The sequence below is a fragment of the Corythoichthys intestinalis genome, chromosome 12 (assembly GCF_030265065.1).
Source record: "Corythoichthys intestinalis isolate RoL2023-P3 chromosome 12, ASM3026506v1, whole genome shotgun sequence".
Lineage (NCBI taxonomy): Eukaryota > Metazoa > Chordata > Actinopteri > Syngnathiformes > Syngnathidae > Corythoichthys > Corythoichthys intestinalis.
The window spans coordinates 37,070,990-37,089,719 of NC_080406.1; the positions used below are offsets into that span (position 1 = coordinate 37,070,990).

The following is an 18,730-nucleotide window of genomic DNA, read 5'->3' on the forward strand; positions in this document are numbered from 1 at the left end:
TTTCAAATGAACTCTAAAAATCCTGTATACTCCCTTTACATAGCTAATTCATGATCAAGTTTTCAATAAATTCCTTTGACCTCATTATCCCTAAATTTAATGATTATGTTTGAAGGTTTCATATTACAAATATATACATATACACAAACACACACACATACATACCTGTATATACATCTATATATACTGTATATATACATACATATACATATATATACATACATGCATACATACATACAGTGGGGAGAACAAGTATTTGATACACTGCCAATGGGTTTTCCCATTGACAGTGTATCAAATACTTGTTCTCCCCACTGTACATGCATACATATATATGTACCGTAATTTCCTGAATATAACGCGCACTTTTTTTCCCCCAAAATCAACTTGTGAAATCATGGTGCGCATTATAAACGAGTACATGGATGGAGACAGAAATATATATATATATATATATATATATATATATAAACCGATTTTTTTTTTTTTTGACACGGCCACGCTGTGTTGAAGAAACGTATGCGGCGACCCATTGCCGACCATTACGGTACGTGACGTCACCATTTTGTTTCAGGTCACCATTTTGTTTCGGTAATACTTCACTCTAATCGGCCGAATGATTTCGTCTGTGTTAAATTCTGCTTTTTCACTCTTCATAAAGCACAGAATTTAGTTTCTTGAACTCATTTGAGTCAACGTTTATTGCAGCTCCGCAACTCGGACCATAACAAACGTAAGCACACAGACTTCCGGTGTCCGTCAACTATATCTGTCCTTCAGGAAACTCAAACCCAAATAACAATAGTTCCTATTGTTACTGCCGTGTTGACAGCGATGAGCGCTCACGGATTTCCGACTTACGTTCTCACTTTCATTTTACCGTATCAATCCATGGAAGAAACATTTATTCATCATGATGAAACGAGCAAGTTATACAGCAGCCTTTAAAAGAAAAGTCACATCTGTTTTGTTTTCTCCTAGATTCTGGTAAGTTGAAGAAGTTGTCAAATCATATTATTACCGTAAATATTGTCAGTTTATGGTAATGTTTTGAACTACCAATGTGCTATGCTTGTGCTGTGCTTCACCAGTCAGGAAAATGACATTTCTGTATCTGTACATAAGCTCTGTTTTCTTGTATTCTTCTATTTATTGGTGCTAAAATTAGGGTGCGCGTTATAAACGGGTACAATAATTTCTCCTAGATTTTACAAGTAAATTTGGGGTGCGCATTATACACGGGTGCGCCTTATATTCAGGAAATTACGGCGTATATATATATTGTTGTGTTCCGCCCATTTTCTGCCCCGAGATGCATGGTGAGAAACCGTGACTGGGAGTCGCTGTTGCTAGTGTTATATGCTGTGCGTTGTTTTCAATAAGGCATGCTGTTTCATGAAGTTGTGCAGTGTATGGGGCACAAGAGAAGCAAGTGTGTTACTCGCCACAATATATAACAATATATTTTTTTTTTTTCTCTTGAGCTGTCTTGATCATATAATTCAGACTAACTGACAAATAGACATACGGAATCGAATACATAAACTCCACATTTCAAGGTTGTCATCAAAAGAAAATTTCATTTAAACTGATGGCAACCAACCACAATGGGGATGGTTGTCGTAAAGTGTCAGGATGTCTTTCATTGATTATAAAATACCGTATAAATAAAAGAAATATAAAAATGAAATGGATATCAAATACAACACACATATTATGGTCCCCTTTTACAAATAAAAAAAACTATTCCAAGAAATGCTGACGGGAAGCCATTCATGAAAGAGTAAAAATTGCAACAACCAACCCCAATCTCCTCTACTGTACTGTGTACTGACCTGTAAGAGGCTTAGTGGACATCTCAGAGCTGCGCCATTACAGTCTGTGCTTCAGTTCTGACTTGACTCCCACCTGAATGGACACACACAAAGCGAAAAGGGAAATGGTTCATACGGAAAAGTGACATTTAAAGTTCATACATGACGGGCATGGATATGTGAGAGTACACAAAGTCAGAGTGGCTGCAGAGGAGGTTGCTGTTTGTGAAAGTGTGGCATCAGCTCAAAGGTTGAGTCACCACTAAAACTGCAGAGCAGAGGAGGCATGATTCAGTGTGTGTGTGTGTGTGTGTGTGTGTGTGTGCACAACCAATTCAAAAGAGACTGAATAAAATGGGAGAGTCTTCTGATTAAAGGAGTGGCCCAGAGAACAGATGCTCCACCTTGTAGTCTTGTTACAGGCATAAACCTCTGGGGATGAGTGTATTAATGCATTGAAAGAGTGTGTGTGTGTGTGTGTGTGTGTTTGTGTCTGTCTGTCTGTCTCAACCTTCAAAGTCCACCCCAGCAGGGGACCCCAAAGGCAGAGCTCTGATATCCCGGGGTGAGGATAAAGAAAGCCTCTAAATGGTGTGAAATGGCGGCCAAGATGAATTCATGCACAGATGGCTGAGGGTGCTGTCCAAAAGGGACAACCCTACTCTAAAGTGGACACAAATTAGCACAAGCTCCAAATATGACTAAATATGTACAGTACTGGGAAATAAAAATGAATTAGAAGCACAGCAAGTACCAGTACACAAGAGATTTCCCGAAAGTGGTGGTCTCTCGTCCGATAAATCCATTTTGTGAATTGTTTTTTTTTTTTTTTTTTTTTTTAAATGTGAACAATTAAAAATAGGTATATTAATTGCAAGTTTGTTGTTTTTTGCTAAAAAGAAATCTAGCAACCAGTTTTTCAATGGATTTTTCAATGAGAATGAGTTAGTTTCTTTTGGGGCTGACAGCACAAATGGGGGGTAATGCGGCAACAACTAATCGATTAAATTGATTAAAATCGATTAATCAATAAGTTGCCAACTAATGTGATAATCAATTTTTTTCCGGCAGCTATGAGCAGTCCCGTTTAAGTCCTTGTTTGTGTGTAATGTGAAGCTGTGCCTGTACGCCAATGGTTAGAGCAAAAGAGAGAGTTCGCTGCTGCACTCAGGTTGGTTTACTGAATAAATACAGTAATATTACGAAGTGTTAGATTGTCTTTTGTGTTGTTAGATTCAGTGTGCCTCCGTCAGAGGTGAGTAAATGAAGCCAATAGTTTTTTTTTTTAATTCTTTGTTGACGAGACTTTTCTACATAGCACGGCGCGCTAAGCTAGTTACAGATAATGCTAATCAGTGTCTTAAGTGTGTTTTGGAAAAGCTTATTAGCACTTAAGTTATTGGTAGATTATAAAAAGAAATGAGAAAACTTTACAAAAGAAACCAAACACATGAACCCAGTCATATAACAGCTTAGTCTCCTTTCAACACAAACAAAGGGGCGGCAGTGCCGCAGTTGGTAGCTCGAGTTGTCCTCGGACCAAATGGTCAGCAGTTCGATTCCTGGCTATGACTGCCCACTGTCGAAGTGCCCTTGCGCAAGGCACTAAACCCGAATTTGCCCCCAATGGGTTGGCAGCGCTGCGCATGCAAGCAGCACCATTGGTGTGTGAATGTGTGCTCATGTAAAGCGCTTTGGGCATGGTAACCATGTAGATAAATGCGCTATATAAATACTCTCCATTTACAAAAATCCATTCAAACTGTAAATTGTCATACAAGAGAGTGTGTTTTGAAATCAGATTTGCATTGTATTTGTGAACAACTGTTTGATAAGGAAAACACATTCATTACAGTCTGACTCGTCCTTATTCGATTTTGTTGTTTAGTTTGTTTACAGAAAATAAGTGAGTCATTGACAATTTATATTAACGCTTTGCCCACAAGAAAAAAAAAACGTCAAAAAGCAGCACTTTTTTAAATTTGACTGAACGTTGAATGACGTTTGTCTAATTTGTGTACTGAGAATTTTTTAATGTTTTATACTCAGGACTAGGGTTGTTCTGATCATGTTTTTTTGCTCCCGATCCGATCCCGATCGTTTGAGTATCTGCCGATCCCGATATTTCCTGATCCGATTAGTTTTTTTTTGTTTGTTTTTGCTCCTGATTCAATTCCAATCATTCCCGACAATTTCTCCCGATTATATACATTTGGCAATGCATTAAGAAAAAAATGAATAAAACTCGGACGAATATATACATTCAACATACGTACATAAGTACTGTATTTGTTTATTATGACAATAAATCCTCAAGATGGCATTTACATTATTAACATTCTTTCTGTGAGAGGGATCCACGGATAGAAGGACTTGTAATTCTTAAAGGATAAATGTGACTTTGTATATTGTGACTAAATATTGCCATCTAGTGTATTTGTTTAGCTTTCAGTAAATGATACTGTAGCCATCTGTTCTGCTCAAATGCATGATGGGAAGTGCACCAATGACTGGGCGTAGTGGTACCAATTGATATATCTTCTCTGCGCTGGGAAATAACATAGGGTGTTAAGAAAAATATCAATTACTACCTTTCTTCCCCACATTGCTTCCCACAATGTTTCTAGTCGTAGGGAGAGGGATTGTAAGGATTTAGCTAATTAAAAAAAGGCTCCAAATGCTGCCAAAATTTACTCTACTCAATTTACGCTGCCTTTTAGCTCTATACAGTGGGGAGAACAAGTATTTGATACACTGCCATTGGGATTTCCCATTGACTGTGTATCAAATACTATACAGTGGGGAGAACAAGTATTTGATACACTGCCATTGGGATTTCCCATTGACTGTGTATCAAATACTTGTTCTCCCCACTGTATATAGGTAAAACGGCGCCATTACAGATTGAACGCGACAATGCGTGAGTGGGCCGTGCAGCGCATGCATTAATTGCGTTAAATATTTTAACGTGATAAGTTTTTTAAAAAATTAGTTAACGCCGTTAACGGGATAAATTTGATAACCCTACCTTAAGCCTAAACTAAAGACTCTGGATGAGTGTAACATATTATGTCTGAAACGGTAAATACAATTAGAAAACGATTTATTTGATATATATATATATATATATATATATACATATATACATACATATTAAAAAAAGGCATGTCCGATATTTTTTTGCCGATTCCGATACTTTGACCCGATTGATCGGGACGCCAATCGATCGGGACATCTCTACTCAGAACCTTTATTAAAAAGAAGTTTTATGTACTTAAAACAGTACAGTTTAGACTACAGTTAATTCAGGAAGCTTTAATAAAACATTGTTTTGAAGAAAGCTGTAATCAAATATTATTTTTGAAGGAAATAGTCATCCATTTTGTCTTCATTGTTACTTACAACATACCCAAAACAACTTCAAGTTAAATTGTGAGGGTCATTGAAAAAAGTGACATTTATCTGATTAATCGTTTAAGTAATCGTCCGATTAATCGATTAAAAAAACTAATCGTTAGTTAGTTAGGGAGAGACAAGGACTGTTTTAACCAGAGGTTTAGCACTTTATTTATATTACATTTTTTTCCAAGTTGTCTTGAGCTGTTCTTATTGTCACCTTAAAAGGTAGGGGAAGAAAAATATTGTGAAAATTTAGAAATCAAATTTTTGGGGGGGTTATTGTCTAGCCCGAAATTCAAAATTCAAGTCAAACAGTAGGCCTGAACGATTTTAGAAAATATGTATATATTTGCGACTTTTCTGGCCGCTACTACAATACAATTACCGGTAATGATTTTGTTCTAATCAAGCTTCAGTGGAAAATTCACAGTCATTTTCACATACAGTACTTGACACGGAATTACATCATACCATAAAAACATAAGCTATAACTAATAATGCAAGGGCACTCAAGTTTTATACAGTCTTTTTAGATTTTTAACAACTGGTTCCAAATAGCAAAAATGCTTGCTGCCATACACATCTGAATAAGTTATACTGTATGTGAAATATGATTATAACTAAACATGTTTTAACATTTGCCCTACTGTAGATCTTTTCTTAAACATAAATCTATGCAAATATACGTACAGATATAAACATTTTGGGGGTCAATGACTGCATCAAACATTTGTTTGATCAGGGTTGAGTAATATGACATAAAATTTATATCAAGGGATAAATACAGTAGAATCCCTTCACACTACCTTATCTAAAGTGATCATTTTAAATTAAAGGGACCCACGGATAGAGAGACCTGTAGTTCTTCATGATATTAAAACCCCTCTTGATGTTTTTGTTCTTATACAACTTGTAAAATTAGTTCAAATAGTAGGTCGCCATTGTTGTTGATGTTGCAGGGCGGTGACGACACTTGGTTACACTGCCAGGCTTCCAGAGTACGACTCTCATGACATAAACATGTCAGCTGTTCAACCCTTTCAATTTGAACCCTAGAGGAAAACAAATAAGCATGACAGAACTGTTGATATTTCACAAAACAAGCAGCAAAAGCAAAATGAACAGGAAAGACAGGACAAGATGAGGTTATGACAAAACTGGCTGGGGTTCTGCCATAATGTGCTACACCGGTGAAACATCTACGAAAGGGGAATTTGACACCCAAAGCACTACTGTGCACCTTCAGCTTGTTTTGTTTAGATGCATACAGACAGAACATACTAAAGATACCTTAAAGTGCCAATGACAGGGTAAAAAAAGTCTTAAATAGCATTATTATGTAAATTAGAATCATATTTTGAGACGATTCGACTATATACAACAATTTGGCAAATGGCAGATGACAAGTAGCCACGCCTACCATTATTCGGCTCTTGCATCCCCAACAGGAGGATGACGTCGGCAGGGTCATGGTTTCATCCGATTTACAATTCAGCCCATTGAGAGGTTAATATTCCGAAGGAGGAAAATGCGACAAAGCCACAAAATGTCATTGTTTCATTCTCTCTATTTCAATTTTTTTACAGGATATTCTTTTTATCGTAGTATTTTTCCCCAATTGCTAAATAAATGGTATGGTCATGACAAATAACAGTCTTGTGCTAAATGGAATATGAAATATCAAAAATGCATTTATTCAGTACGACATCGCAAAATTACTCCATAATGGTCAAAGCTTTCCACTTCTTGCACCTCCCAAACTATATTTAGTGCCACTGGAGTTAGTCGGCTTTTGTCATTTCCCTGCCGACATGTTAACCCGAACCGAGTTATGTTTCAAAGTCTTTTTCTCGGCTTTCGAAGCGAAAAATCACACAAAACTACCCAGGATCATATCACACGGCGGCAGGGATGTTGATTGTCTTCGCTGATTGGCAACCCGTCTGGCAGCGAGCAAGTTACAGCTCGTCGGACTCCGGTGGACAGCTGGACAAACTGGCCGACGTCAGAGGAGCGCATAGCTGCCACATGGTCAACACAAATATGGCGTAAAATAATGGTTTACGACACGGCGAAGACGTAAACAGTGAGAGAGCAGTGTGCAGTGGTTGTGCAGCTAACATAGCAGGATGTGTCTGAGGAGAACTTTTCTACATGTCCGTCCATGATCAAACGTAAGTAAATAATCCTTTATTTAAAGAAATTTGATAGCGTTTACTTTACAATTGCTGTATTTGTCGCCATTTTTAACACAAAGTTGCAATTGCTGATGGGGTTGAAAATTTGACAGAACACCGGGCACACGAAGAGGGCAATATGCCGAGTATAGCGCTCTCCTGGCCGGCACGCGAAGGACCGAGGGGGGTGTGCGACAAGCCGGCGGTCGTCACCCGAGTGGTATTTTCGGTGGACAATCAGCCACAAAATGCAAGCAACCTTCATATTAAAAAGTGTGCCATGATCCCAGTATTTGACATAATTCAAAATACGACGTTTAATCACTTCCTTGTCCAAAGGTCCCACAGAAGTAGGGCTTGTTTTGGCCAATATCCGCAGTCAATGGGAACCTTTTGAAACCCAAAAAGGCTCACACGCCTCTCCCTGGTGCAGCAACAATTTTCTGCAGCACATTTGGCTGGTGTGATACGAAAAATAAACAAATTAATCAGCAAAATCAGCTGAATCCGCAGTCCATCTGCATGCTATAAAGCAATGCTGTATTGTGGGATGCTGATCTGGGTGACGTCACATTCACATTTGTCCCAAACCCGAGACTGGAGCCGAAAGTTACTCATTTTCATGGCAGGGGATTCAAAAATTGAATATATAAAATGATCGCTTACACACACACACCCAAGCGGTCGATTTCATTCAGGAGCATAAAACACCGCATGAAATATAAAATAAAAATGCTTTTTGGTGTCATACGCACTTTAAGAAAATACTTAAACGTAGCAATATAAAATAAGTGTGGTTTACATATGCTAGGTGACTCATGTGGTCAACAGATAAACAATCTGCTTTAAAGCTACCACAAGAAAACACAATGCTTAAAAACATGAGAGAGAAACACATGCAAAAAGTATTTTGAGGCAATGAAAAGGTAATAAAAGACTCAATAAAAACACTAATAGTAAATACTCGCCGCTTGTAACCGATGTGCGCATGTGTCGGACGTCTCGTCGCGTAGAAAGAATTGCAGAAGACCAGTCGTGTTCGTGTAGTGAGTGACAAACTACATCATCACCCCGAGCGTCCATTGTGCACTTAAAACATGGCGGCCTTCGTAGATCAAAACATGTACTAAATATTATAGATTTTTACATAAATGGCAATATTTTGTCTTTTTAATAACATATTTCAGTAAAAAAGAACAATTGTGGCTTCTTAGAGCCCATAAGTTTATAAGTCCGAGGTTCCCTTTAAGACTTTTGAGAATGTGTTACTAAAATGTGAAATGTAAATATTTCCAGTGAAAAGGTGCAGTAATGAGCAGCTTAATTTGTTCGCATTACAGATCATTGGGTCAGTCTAGAAGACATGAAATAAATTCGTGATTGTGATGTAAAATCAATGAATCTTTCAGCCATATAAAACAGGATAACCAGACAAAATATTGTTTACAAAGGGAAAGGGAAATTAAAATTGTTAATCAAAAGGAAAAAAGAAATTCAAACAGCTGAGCCATTTGCTGAGTAGTGCCAATGTCAAGACCAAATTCCAAAGGTCAATTGATCAACAGCCTGTGTACTCAAGTGGACCGCAAACAAATTCCCAATAAAACACGGACATATATGCTCCGGACTTTTCATAAATAACTTCAGACTTTTAAGGTGGAAAACCACTATATAACGTCACACTTTTAAATCTGTTAAGTCTTCATGCACATTTATGCTCAAATATGCTTTGATGTCAGATTCTAGTCAGTTTTATGACCGCAGCTGTCCAAGCTTCAACACAACAAGACACTCCAATACAACACAGCCAGACACATAGTTACAACACATGCAATAGCTTCAAGTGCAAACGAGCTGTAAACCACACTAGCGCTGGCCCGTTATACACACTCATTACTATTTCACCAGCAGCGGAACAGCGGCACTGACAGCTCTTGTGTCCCCGACATCAATAACAGAAAAGAAAGGGATTACCTTTCCAACTGACATGTTGGCCCATTGGGGCAAATGTCACAATTCCAGATGGAGACTTGCTTCTTGAACTAATCAGAACCCAGTATTACCTACAATCTAACTAGTTCAACTGGAAAGGCTGTTACTGAATGACATTGTTCTGGTGTCTTTGATGGCAATAGACGTCTAATCCATTTGAACTGGGAGGGTTGGCAGCGAAAATTCGATCGCCATCAATGGTTAGCCCTTTGCAAGGCACTCATTCAGATACTATCAAAACATCATGCTTAATTTTGAATGAATTTATACATGTGTTAATATATATATATAAAATCATTGAAAAATAATATAATTTTAAAATGAATATTTTTAAAGAATATTTTTTAAATAATTACCAAAAAAAAAAATCACACAGTGAATGTAATATTAATGGATAAAATACATAAAATAATGAATAGAATTTATAATAAGTTGTTTTTAAATGACTAAAAATAGTCACAAACAATTATTTGGGGCAATAACCATAGTTTTCCAGGTTATTTTCATTTTCCAAATTGGTTTTTATTAAAATCTAATTAATTCACGAATTTATTTTTCAAAAAAATATTAAATACTCAGTAATTATTATTAATAAATATAATTGAAAACATAATACAACAATAAGTTTTTGAATGACCATACAGTCACAAACAGATAATTTCTAATGTGCTGTACTTCCATTATTTCTAATGAGGGAATTTTTACAAACATTTTTACAAAAAAATTCCACTGTGTTCCAATAAAATTGTCCGAAAGTCCCACACATGGACAAACACATTATGAGATTCATATCGTTAGCACAAAGCCGGGTGAATCGCATAGATAATGCTGTTTGAGATTATCATGCTGAGCCCACCGACAACCCACGGCTTGACCAATTTGCATTGAGAGGAAATTACGTAACAAGGAGTTTTCATCACTAAAGGAGGATTCTATCCATGCCATAACGATCACCTGAACACACCAAATATGTTGTATTAACATCCATTATCAAACACGCAGTCCACATAGAATAAACACTAAAATGTCAGCCATGCCGCCAAAAGGCTGGAGCGGCCTGTGTGACGAGTTCACGCGCTCCGATTCTCCACTCGTGTGTATTAATATGCTCCCCATGAGGCGCTGCAGGCTGTGGTAATTATAGAAGCTGGGCTGGCAGACACATCACAAGAGCGCAGTACATTCAAAGCAGCGTGCACTTGCATGAATACAGCAAACGTAGGCATGCGGACATCAAGACTGACGTGCTCACGCTTCAATACAATTGTGTAAACCGCTGTAACAACAATAAGCGGTTGGAGAGAGTGCATTTGATCAAAACTTATGATAGAACATACAGTGACGAGCAGAAATATTTTTCACCCCTTGTCATTTTGCAAGTCCACCCACTTAGAAAATAGGTAGAGGTCTGAAATTTTAATCATAGATGCATTTCCACTCATAAAGACATGATCTAAAAAAAAAATCCAGAAATCACATTGTATGATTATTTAAATAATTTATTTGTAATTTACTGGTGTTCATAAGTATTTGTACCACTGATAATATCCAATAATTAAGACAAAGAGTTGTCAGTCTACCTTAAAAAGTCCACCTTTACCCCATCAGTAACCACACACCCACCACCTGTTTGAGCTCAATATTGTCACCTGTGCACCCCAGAGTCAGTCATAATCCAACTGCTACCATGGGCAAGACCAGAGAGCTTTCGAAAGACACCAGAGAAAAAATTGTTGAGCTACTGGAAAGCTGGAAAAGGCTATGGGAAACTTGGAAAGCAGCAAGGTGAGAATAAATCAACAGTTGCAGCAATTGTTAGAAAATGGAAAAGGCTAAATATGACTGGTTATCTACCTTGGACTGGGGCTCCATGTAAAATCTCTCCTAGTGGGGCATCCCTAATGATGAAAATAATGAGGGCTTAGCCTACAACTACACGGCAGGAGCTGGTCAATGACCTTAAGAGAGCTGGATGAACAGTTTTAAAAGCTACTGTCAGTAGAACACAATGGTTTAAAATCATGCATTGCTGAGAAGGTTCCCTTGTTGAAGCCTGTACATGTGAAGGCCCATCTGAAGTTTGCCAGTGACTTTCTGAATGATGCAGAGGGGTCATGGGAGAAAGTCATGTGGTCAGATGAGCCCTTTTGAGACCAGATGAGAACTTTTTGGTGCAAACTTTAATCGTCGTGTGTGGAGGAAAAAGAAGGATGAGTACAATCTCAAGAACACCATCCCCACTGTAAAGTATGGGGGTGGAAATTTCATGGTTTGGGGCTGCTTTTCGGTAAAGGGGCCAGGACGACTGTATTGTATAAAGCAGAAGATGAATGGTGAAATGTATCATCAGATTTTGAGGCACAACCTGTTCCCTCAGTCATAGACTTACAACGATCCGAAGCACTCAGCCAAGCTGACCAAGGATTGGCTTCGTAAAAAGCACATCAAGCTTCTGGTGTGGCCTAGCCTTTTCTCTGAGGTACAAATACTTATGAAGCCCAGTAAACTACAAATAAATTATTGAAAAATCATACAATGACCTCTATCTATTTTCTAAGTGGTTGAACTAGCAAAATCTCAAGGGGTGCAAATAATTCTGCTCCTCACTGTATGTAAAGGTTGTGGTCTTTTGTGAGCCAGTGACATCCAAAATTTCTAAACAAGAAAAAAAAAATTGTCATTTCAGGGTCAAGTTGGCACATTTTTAATGTGTAGGTAATTGGAAAATTCTTAACTCACCCACTGTCAGATACTTCAAATTGTTCAAATTGATCAAACGTTTACTGCCCTCAATGGCACTAATGTGGATTCATTCACTGGCAATACAAACGTATAGTAAACCTGTAAATGAAAAAAAATATATTCATGCAAAAATGTTCTAGTGTACATTGATTTAAAAAAAAACACATCTGTTCCCTTTGAAATGAATACAAATGTCAGTACTAACAGCCCTATAGTGATCTACACTGGCAACGTAATCCGAATTTCCACGTAAATTGGATTTCATAATATACGCAGAATTAAGGGGCTTCTGACTAAACAAGACATAGAAAAACTCATGCATGCATTTATTTTCAGTAGATTGGACTATTTAAACGGTGCATTTACAGGTCTTAATATAACATCAATCAGGAAATGGCAGCTAGTACAGAATGCTGCTGCCAGAGTCCTTACAAACACAAGGAAACAGGACCATATTACACCAGTTATGAAATCGTTACCCTGGCTTCCAGTGACTTAAAGGATAGACTATAAAATGCTACTGCTCGTCTACAAAAAAACTTAATGGCCTTGGACCAAAATACATGCTTAATTTGTTGGATCCCTATGAAGCATCTAGACCCCTAAGGTCGTCTGAAAGCGGTCTCCTGTATGTTCCAAGAGCAAGAACCAAGCAGAGTGAGGCAGCATTAAGTTATGATGCTCCTTACAACTTGAACATGTTACCTGAAGGTCTAAAATGTGCTCAAACTGTTAGCTTCTTTAAATCAGGGCTAAAAACGCTTTTGTTTATCACGGCATATTCATAACCGTCTATATATTTCAAAGTATTTGCTTTTTATTCATTTTCTGCTTTATTTCCATTCCTGATTTCAATTATTATGAATTTTTCAATTCTATTTATGATTTAATGTGATTTTTTACCTATAATTTTATTTCCTGCTTCAATCGTCTTTATTTTACCTTTCTTTCGATTTCATGTGATTTTTACGAATCGTTTTATCTCTGCTAGTAGATCTTCATGTGATGTAAAGCACTTTGCCTTGTGTTGAATTGTGCTATACAAATGAATTTGCCTTGCCTTCACCGTTAAAGTTGAAATTTATACAGAAAAGAATCGGATTGCATTTTTTTTTTTTTTAAATGTTTTATGTTTTAAATGCTGTCCATAAGTATAATACAGACACAGACTAAGGTAAGTTTTACAAGTGACACAGCCACAGTCAATGTTATCAATTTTCACAGAGGATAAAGAATATATGCATCAGGTTTTTTTTTAATGTCAATAGATGTTGCTGCAGTGTTTGTGTTCAACTATCCTTTACGTGGAAAGGATGTAATGACAGACACTTTAAGGCTGACCATTTGTCTTTAAATTTGAATGTGGGAGTCAACCAAAACCACAAAATACGTTTGGAAAAAACGGTAAACACTTCTTTTTATTAAATTATTATTAAAAAAGGAAAAATAGTATATATTCTTTATTTTTATTTAGTTTTTATTATTTATTTTATAGGTGAGATCTTTGAACATTCTCTCTTCATTTTCCATTCATCATCTATTTTTTAAGTTTTCTAAGTTTTATTTGAAATTTATTTTGCAGGGCGCACAAAATGATAAGGCGGGCTGGATCAGGGTCCTGGGATGCTAGTTTTGACATCTGTGATTTAGAATATTAGATTATTTGCACTTTTACAATATTTGAAACATTTTACTGGAACATTTGACGTGGCCCACACTCACCCAGACAAGCTCAAGTGGCAAATTGATGAATTGAGTTTGAGACCACTGTTTTGCAGGCTTCACTTCAGAAATACAATTAAATCAGTCATTAGATAATCAAAACGAGAAAACAAAAACTAACACACTCAGTTTGAACACGCTCATTCTTATTCAAGTTTACGCTCACTAGCCAGAAAATGTCCACCGAATATCTGTACACACCAACACTACAGCTGATTGACCTAAAAAACCCCTTGGTAGCATGTTATTGCGGTTTTAGGTACAGAGTTGCTCAGGTGAGCTAAAAAACCAAGTGTCAGGTGTCTTTGTGCCATAGTTAAAAACCACAGAGCCGTGTGAGGAGCGTATCTGTCCACACTACGCCAACACAAGGGGGGGCCTCCATTTGGCTAATTGCGACCGCTGACCTGTAACTGCACCGGTTAGTGACAAGGCAAAGCCTTTTGTGACACACGTGAACACTTGCTCAGCAGCAACGAGGCCGCGGCGCAATCCTGTGACAGTGAACAGAATCCCGCAGTCACACTCACGAGACACATTTGCTGCTGACTGCGAACATAAGGTGGAAATGGCAAACAGTCAACCCAGGAAGTGGATGTGACACGACGACGGCAGCGGCGCGGAAAGGTGGATGAGCAGATGGCAAGCGGCAGATCATAAATGAGGATGTTTCATCACTATATCATTGAAATATTAGCAGCAATTAGACAATAAAACTAAAAAAGAACTCATTTGGGTTCGATTTACCATTCAATGATCACTTTAGCGTGAATTAATGCCACATTCTTAGGGTTTTTGCTCTGACTTTGTTATTAGCAATAGCATTATCAGCTAATAGAATGAAGAGAGGAGTTACTGATATGCTTGAAAATCAAAAAGTATACCCTGTTGTGTGGCTTTTTTTTTTGATCATGTAGACAAACTTAAAGCACAAGACAACACATAGTATAAATGATATTCATGTGAAATACGGTTGCAAATAGTTTCAGTTCCAGCATGATGACTGTTTTTCACACTATTGCCCCAATTAAGACAAAAACTTTGTCAGGAAAGAAGAGGTCACCCTGGAGAAATGCCACACTAGCTTTAAAACAAAAGCAAGATTGCAGACGAGCAGAACGCACTTGGCGAAAAAATAAACCAGGTTTTATATGATATCCACAAAGAGAGTCTTCGCAAATACAACCAGGAACTGAAAAATGCAAGACTGTCATATTTTTCAGAGATCATTTGTTGAAACATCAATAATACCCGCACACTATTTTCTGTCGTTGACAAACTGACGAACCCACAAGCATCAGTACCTCAGGAACTGGTATGTGAGGTGTCCTGTAATGATTTCGCAGCATTCTTTACACAGAAGTATTAAAGATTAGACAAATTGTGTGCAACTCCAGATTAACAATTATTGCACTAAATGCCTCCCAAACTGTCCCCAACGTCAATCTTAGACAGTTTACCCTATTGGACTAAGACACTTTAACAGAAATTGTGTCAAAATTAAAGCCCACAACATGCTGCATTCCTTCAAACTTTTTCAAAACTCTTTTTCATTGCATAGCCCCAGACATACTTCAGATTATAAATACAGTGCCCTCCATAATTATTGGCACCCCTGGTTAAGATGTGTTTTTTAGCTTCTAATATATATTTTTTTAAATTCAAATAATATGGGACCTTAATGGGAAAAAATGAGAAAAATCCAACCTTCAATACAAGTGCATTTATTCAGTGGGGGAAAAAATCCCACATAAAGAAATAATTATTTGCCATCAAATAATGCGTGTCACAATTATTAGCACCTCTGGTGTTAATACTTTGTACAACCCCCTTTTGCCAACAAAACAGCACCTAATCTTCTCCTATATTGTTTCACAAGATGGGAAAAGACAGTAAGAGGGATCTTCAGCCATTCCTCTTTGCAGAATCTCTCTAAATCAACCAGAGACCTGGGTCCTCGCCTCTGTACTCTCCTCTTCAGCTCACAGGTTTTCAATGGGGTTGAGGTCTGGGGACTGAGATGGCCATGGGAGGAGCTTGATTTTGTGTCTGGTGAACCATTTCTGTGTAGATTTGGCCATATGTTTACGGTCATTGTCTTGCTGAAAGACCTAGTGACGACCCATCTTCAGCTTTCGGGCAGAGGGCAACAGATTTTGATTTAAAATGTCCTGATATTTCAAAGCAATCATGATGCCATGCACCCTAACAAGGTTCCCAGGGCCTTTGGAATCTAAACAGCCCCACAGCATCACTGACCTTCCCCCATACTTCACAGTGGGTATGAGGTGCTGTCTACACACCAACAAGCTGTTTGGGAGGCATGCACGGAGAAAACCTTTCCTCACTAACAATCATAAACGCAAAAAGACTCATTTCAGTCTGGATTTCGGGCACAACACAGCACCGAGACCGTGCTTATCGAAGTCCTAAATAATATTCGTCGGAATACTGATGCAGGCAAATCATCTGTTCTGCTACTGTTGGATCTCAGTGCTGCATTCGACACGGTCGATCACAAAATACTACTCAGCAGATTAGAACAGTGGGTAGGGCTCACTGACACTGTTCTTCAGTGGTTCACATCTTATTTACATGATAGGGATTTCTTTGTGTCAATCGGAAACCATCAGTCAGAACCAACCAAATTCACATGTGGAGTCCCTCTAGGGTCCATTCTTGGACCACTCTTATTTAACATCTATTTACTTCCCCTTGCTCAGATCATGGAATACTATGACATCTTCTATCACATCTATGCAGATGACACACAACTATACATTTCTGTGTCCCAACATGATTATAGTCCCTTAGACTCACTGAGTAAATGCATTCATTAAATGAATGAATGGATATGCCAGAATTTTCTCTAGCTAAATGTGGAGAAGACAGAAGTGATCATCTTTGGGCCAAAAAAGGTGAGACATGCTACACGGAGTTTTTGGATCGAAACAAGGTAAGTACGCGATAATATCTCGTCAAAATCATGGTGTCTTTAATTATGCTGTCTCATGCTCTCACCTCAAGTTAGGGTTTAAAAAAATATATTTAAAAAAAAAATACCCTCCTGTTCATAATTTTTTTCTCCCAGAAAATTGAGATTTTATGCTTTCCAATGTTGTATCGCATGCATATAGGACAATTAGAATATGGCCAAATTGGGGGTCGCAGAGTGGAACTTTCAGTCACCTGAGTGTTTACCGCCATATATATATATATATATATATATATATATATACATTTGTATATATACTGGCATTTTAAAATGTCTGACACAGGCTATTTCACCTACTTCAGAGAAATATTGGCTTTTATTTACGTTTTCTCCACTGTATTCATCGAAAAAAATTAATTCTGTGGATTTGGATTTTATTTCCTTTGGAATGCAAATAATCAAGGTCTTGTCTACCCCTTTAACTTTATTTTTATCAATTATTATTATTATTATATAATTTTGAAATTAATTTTTATCGTGATGTTTTACATTATTCATTTTTTGTATACTGTATATATACAGACATAAATTTATAAATTAATACAATGTCCATAAAACCAAAAAATAATGAAACTGAAATGAAGAAAAACAGCAACACACTATTATGGGCCAAAATATCACCATCAAGGTTAAATTCTCCTCATAATATTTACTCATGGACTGCCTTTGAGGGTGACAGATATCAAATCCATTTTTTTACAGGGATGGCTTGGATTAAAAAAATCATGTTCCAGTGCCATTGATGGATGTCCAATCCATTTTGACTGGCAGGGCAGGCAGTGATCATTCACTGTCAGATTTCCCATTCAAAATGAGTAGGACATCTAGCATCGTTAGTAGTAGGCAGATATTTGGTTTGAAAATGTCATGTATTCTTTTTACCACATAAGTAGGAATGAATACTTTTCCCCAGTTAATTAAATTGGTTAACAAAGAAATTTTTGCTCCATTTGTGTTCACTTTTACTTCATTAATTTCATATAACACTCAAGTTCAGACAGAAAATGATCATTTGGTTGGTAATAATGTGAGCAAAAAAATATGTGTTATTGTTGAAGTTGTGACATATTTTATGGTTATGCGTACTTGGAAATTTATTTAGGTTTTTCCTGTGTACAATTTCAAATATGTAAAAAACAAACAAACAAACAATAGAGCTGTCAATTTAGCCCCCCCCCCACAATCTCAGGCATCATGTTTCTGTCATTTTGTAGTTTTCATTCAACCTTTTTGTTTTACTATAACAACAATCATCCTACTTATACACTTGTATGACAGATGAGCATTTCATAATTTTGGAGCAAACTAAATATGGCACCCCAACCAAAGGGCGTTACGCTGCATTTTAACAGTGAAAATACTACACACCAACGCACTGCAATACGGCAACAACCACTCAGTTCCATTCTCTGCTAGTGAAAACAAGTCCTGAAAGGATCACATTATTATACGGGTTTTAACGTGGACACACTCGGTTACATAATGATGGCGAATATGAACTCTAACCCTTTAATTCTCCTCGCTGTTTGCCAACGACGCTTTATAAGCAAGAAACACAAAAGGGCGTTTAGTCACCCATTTGAGACCAGAAAAATAAACATAAGGAATATTCTAAACAGTAGCTATCAGGTCCCTGAAGGCAACAGCGGCTAATTGACAGCTGCCCTCCCGCAGCTCTTTAGCTTGCTCGAGCCCAAAATGCCAGACGAACGCTCGTTAACTAATATGTCGACCTTTAATGTGTTCGAAATTCAAAAAATATATCGATAAAAGTGTATTTTCGTTACCGTTTGTCACCGTAGAAGCTCTCTCGATAGGTCCGGGATGTCAGTCGGCTCTTGTGTATCGTGTCGTTCTCAGGCCACGGATTTACTGACCAATCAGCTGAG

General features: G+C 37.5%; 1 protein-coding gene across 1 annotated transcript in view; it reads right to left on the reverse strand.

The window, feature by feature from the left end:
* si:ch211-45c16.2 (mitogen-activated protein kinase kinase kinase 13) overlaps positions 1-18,730 on the reverse strand; it is a 61,858-nt gene extending 43,128 nt beyond the window's left edge. The window contains exons 1-2 of the mRNA XM_057852247.1: positions 18,629-18,730; positions 1,836-1,908 (exon numbers count right to left, since the gene is read on the reverse strand). The gene's annotated coding sequence lies outside the window, so the exon portion shown is untranslated. The remainder of the gene's footprint in view (positions 1-1,835; positions 1,909-18,628) is intronic.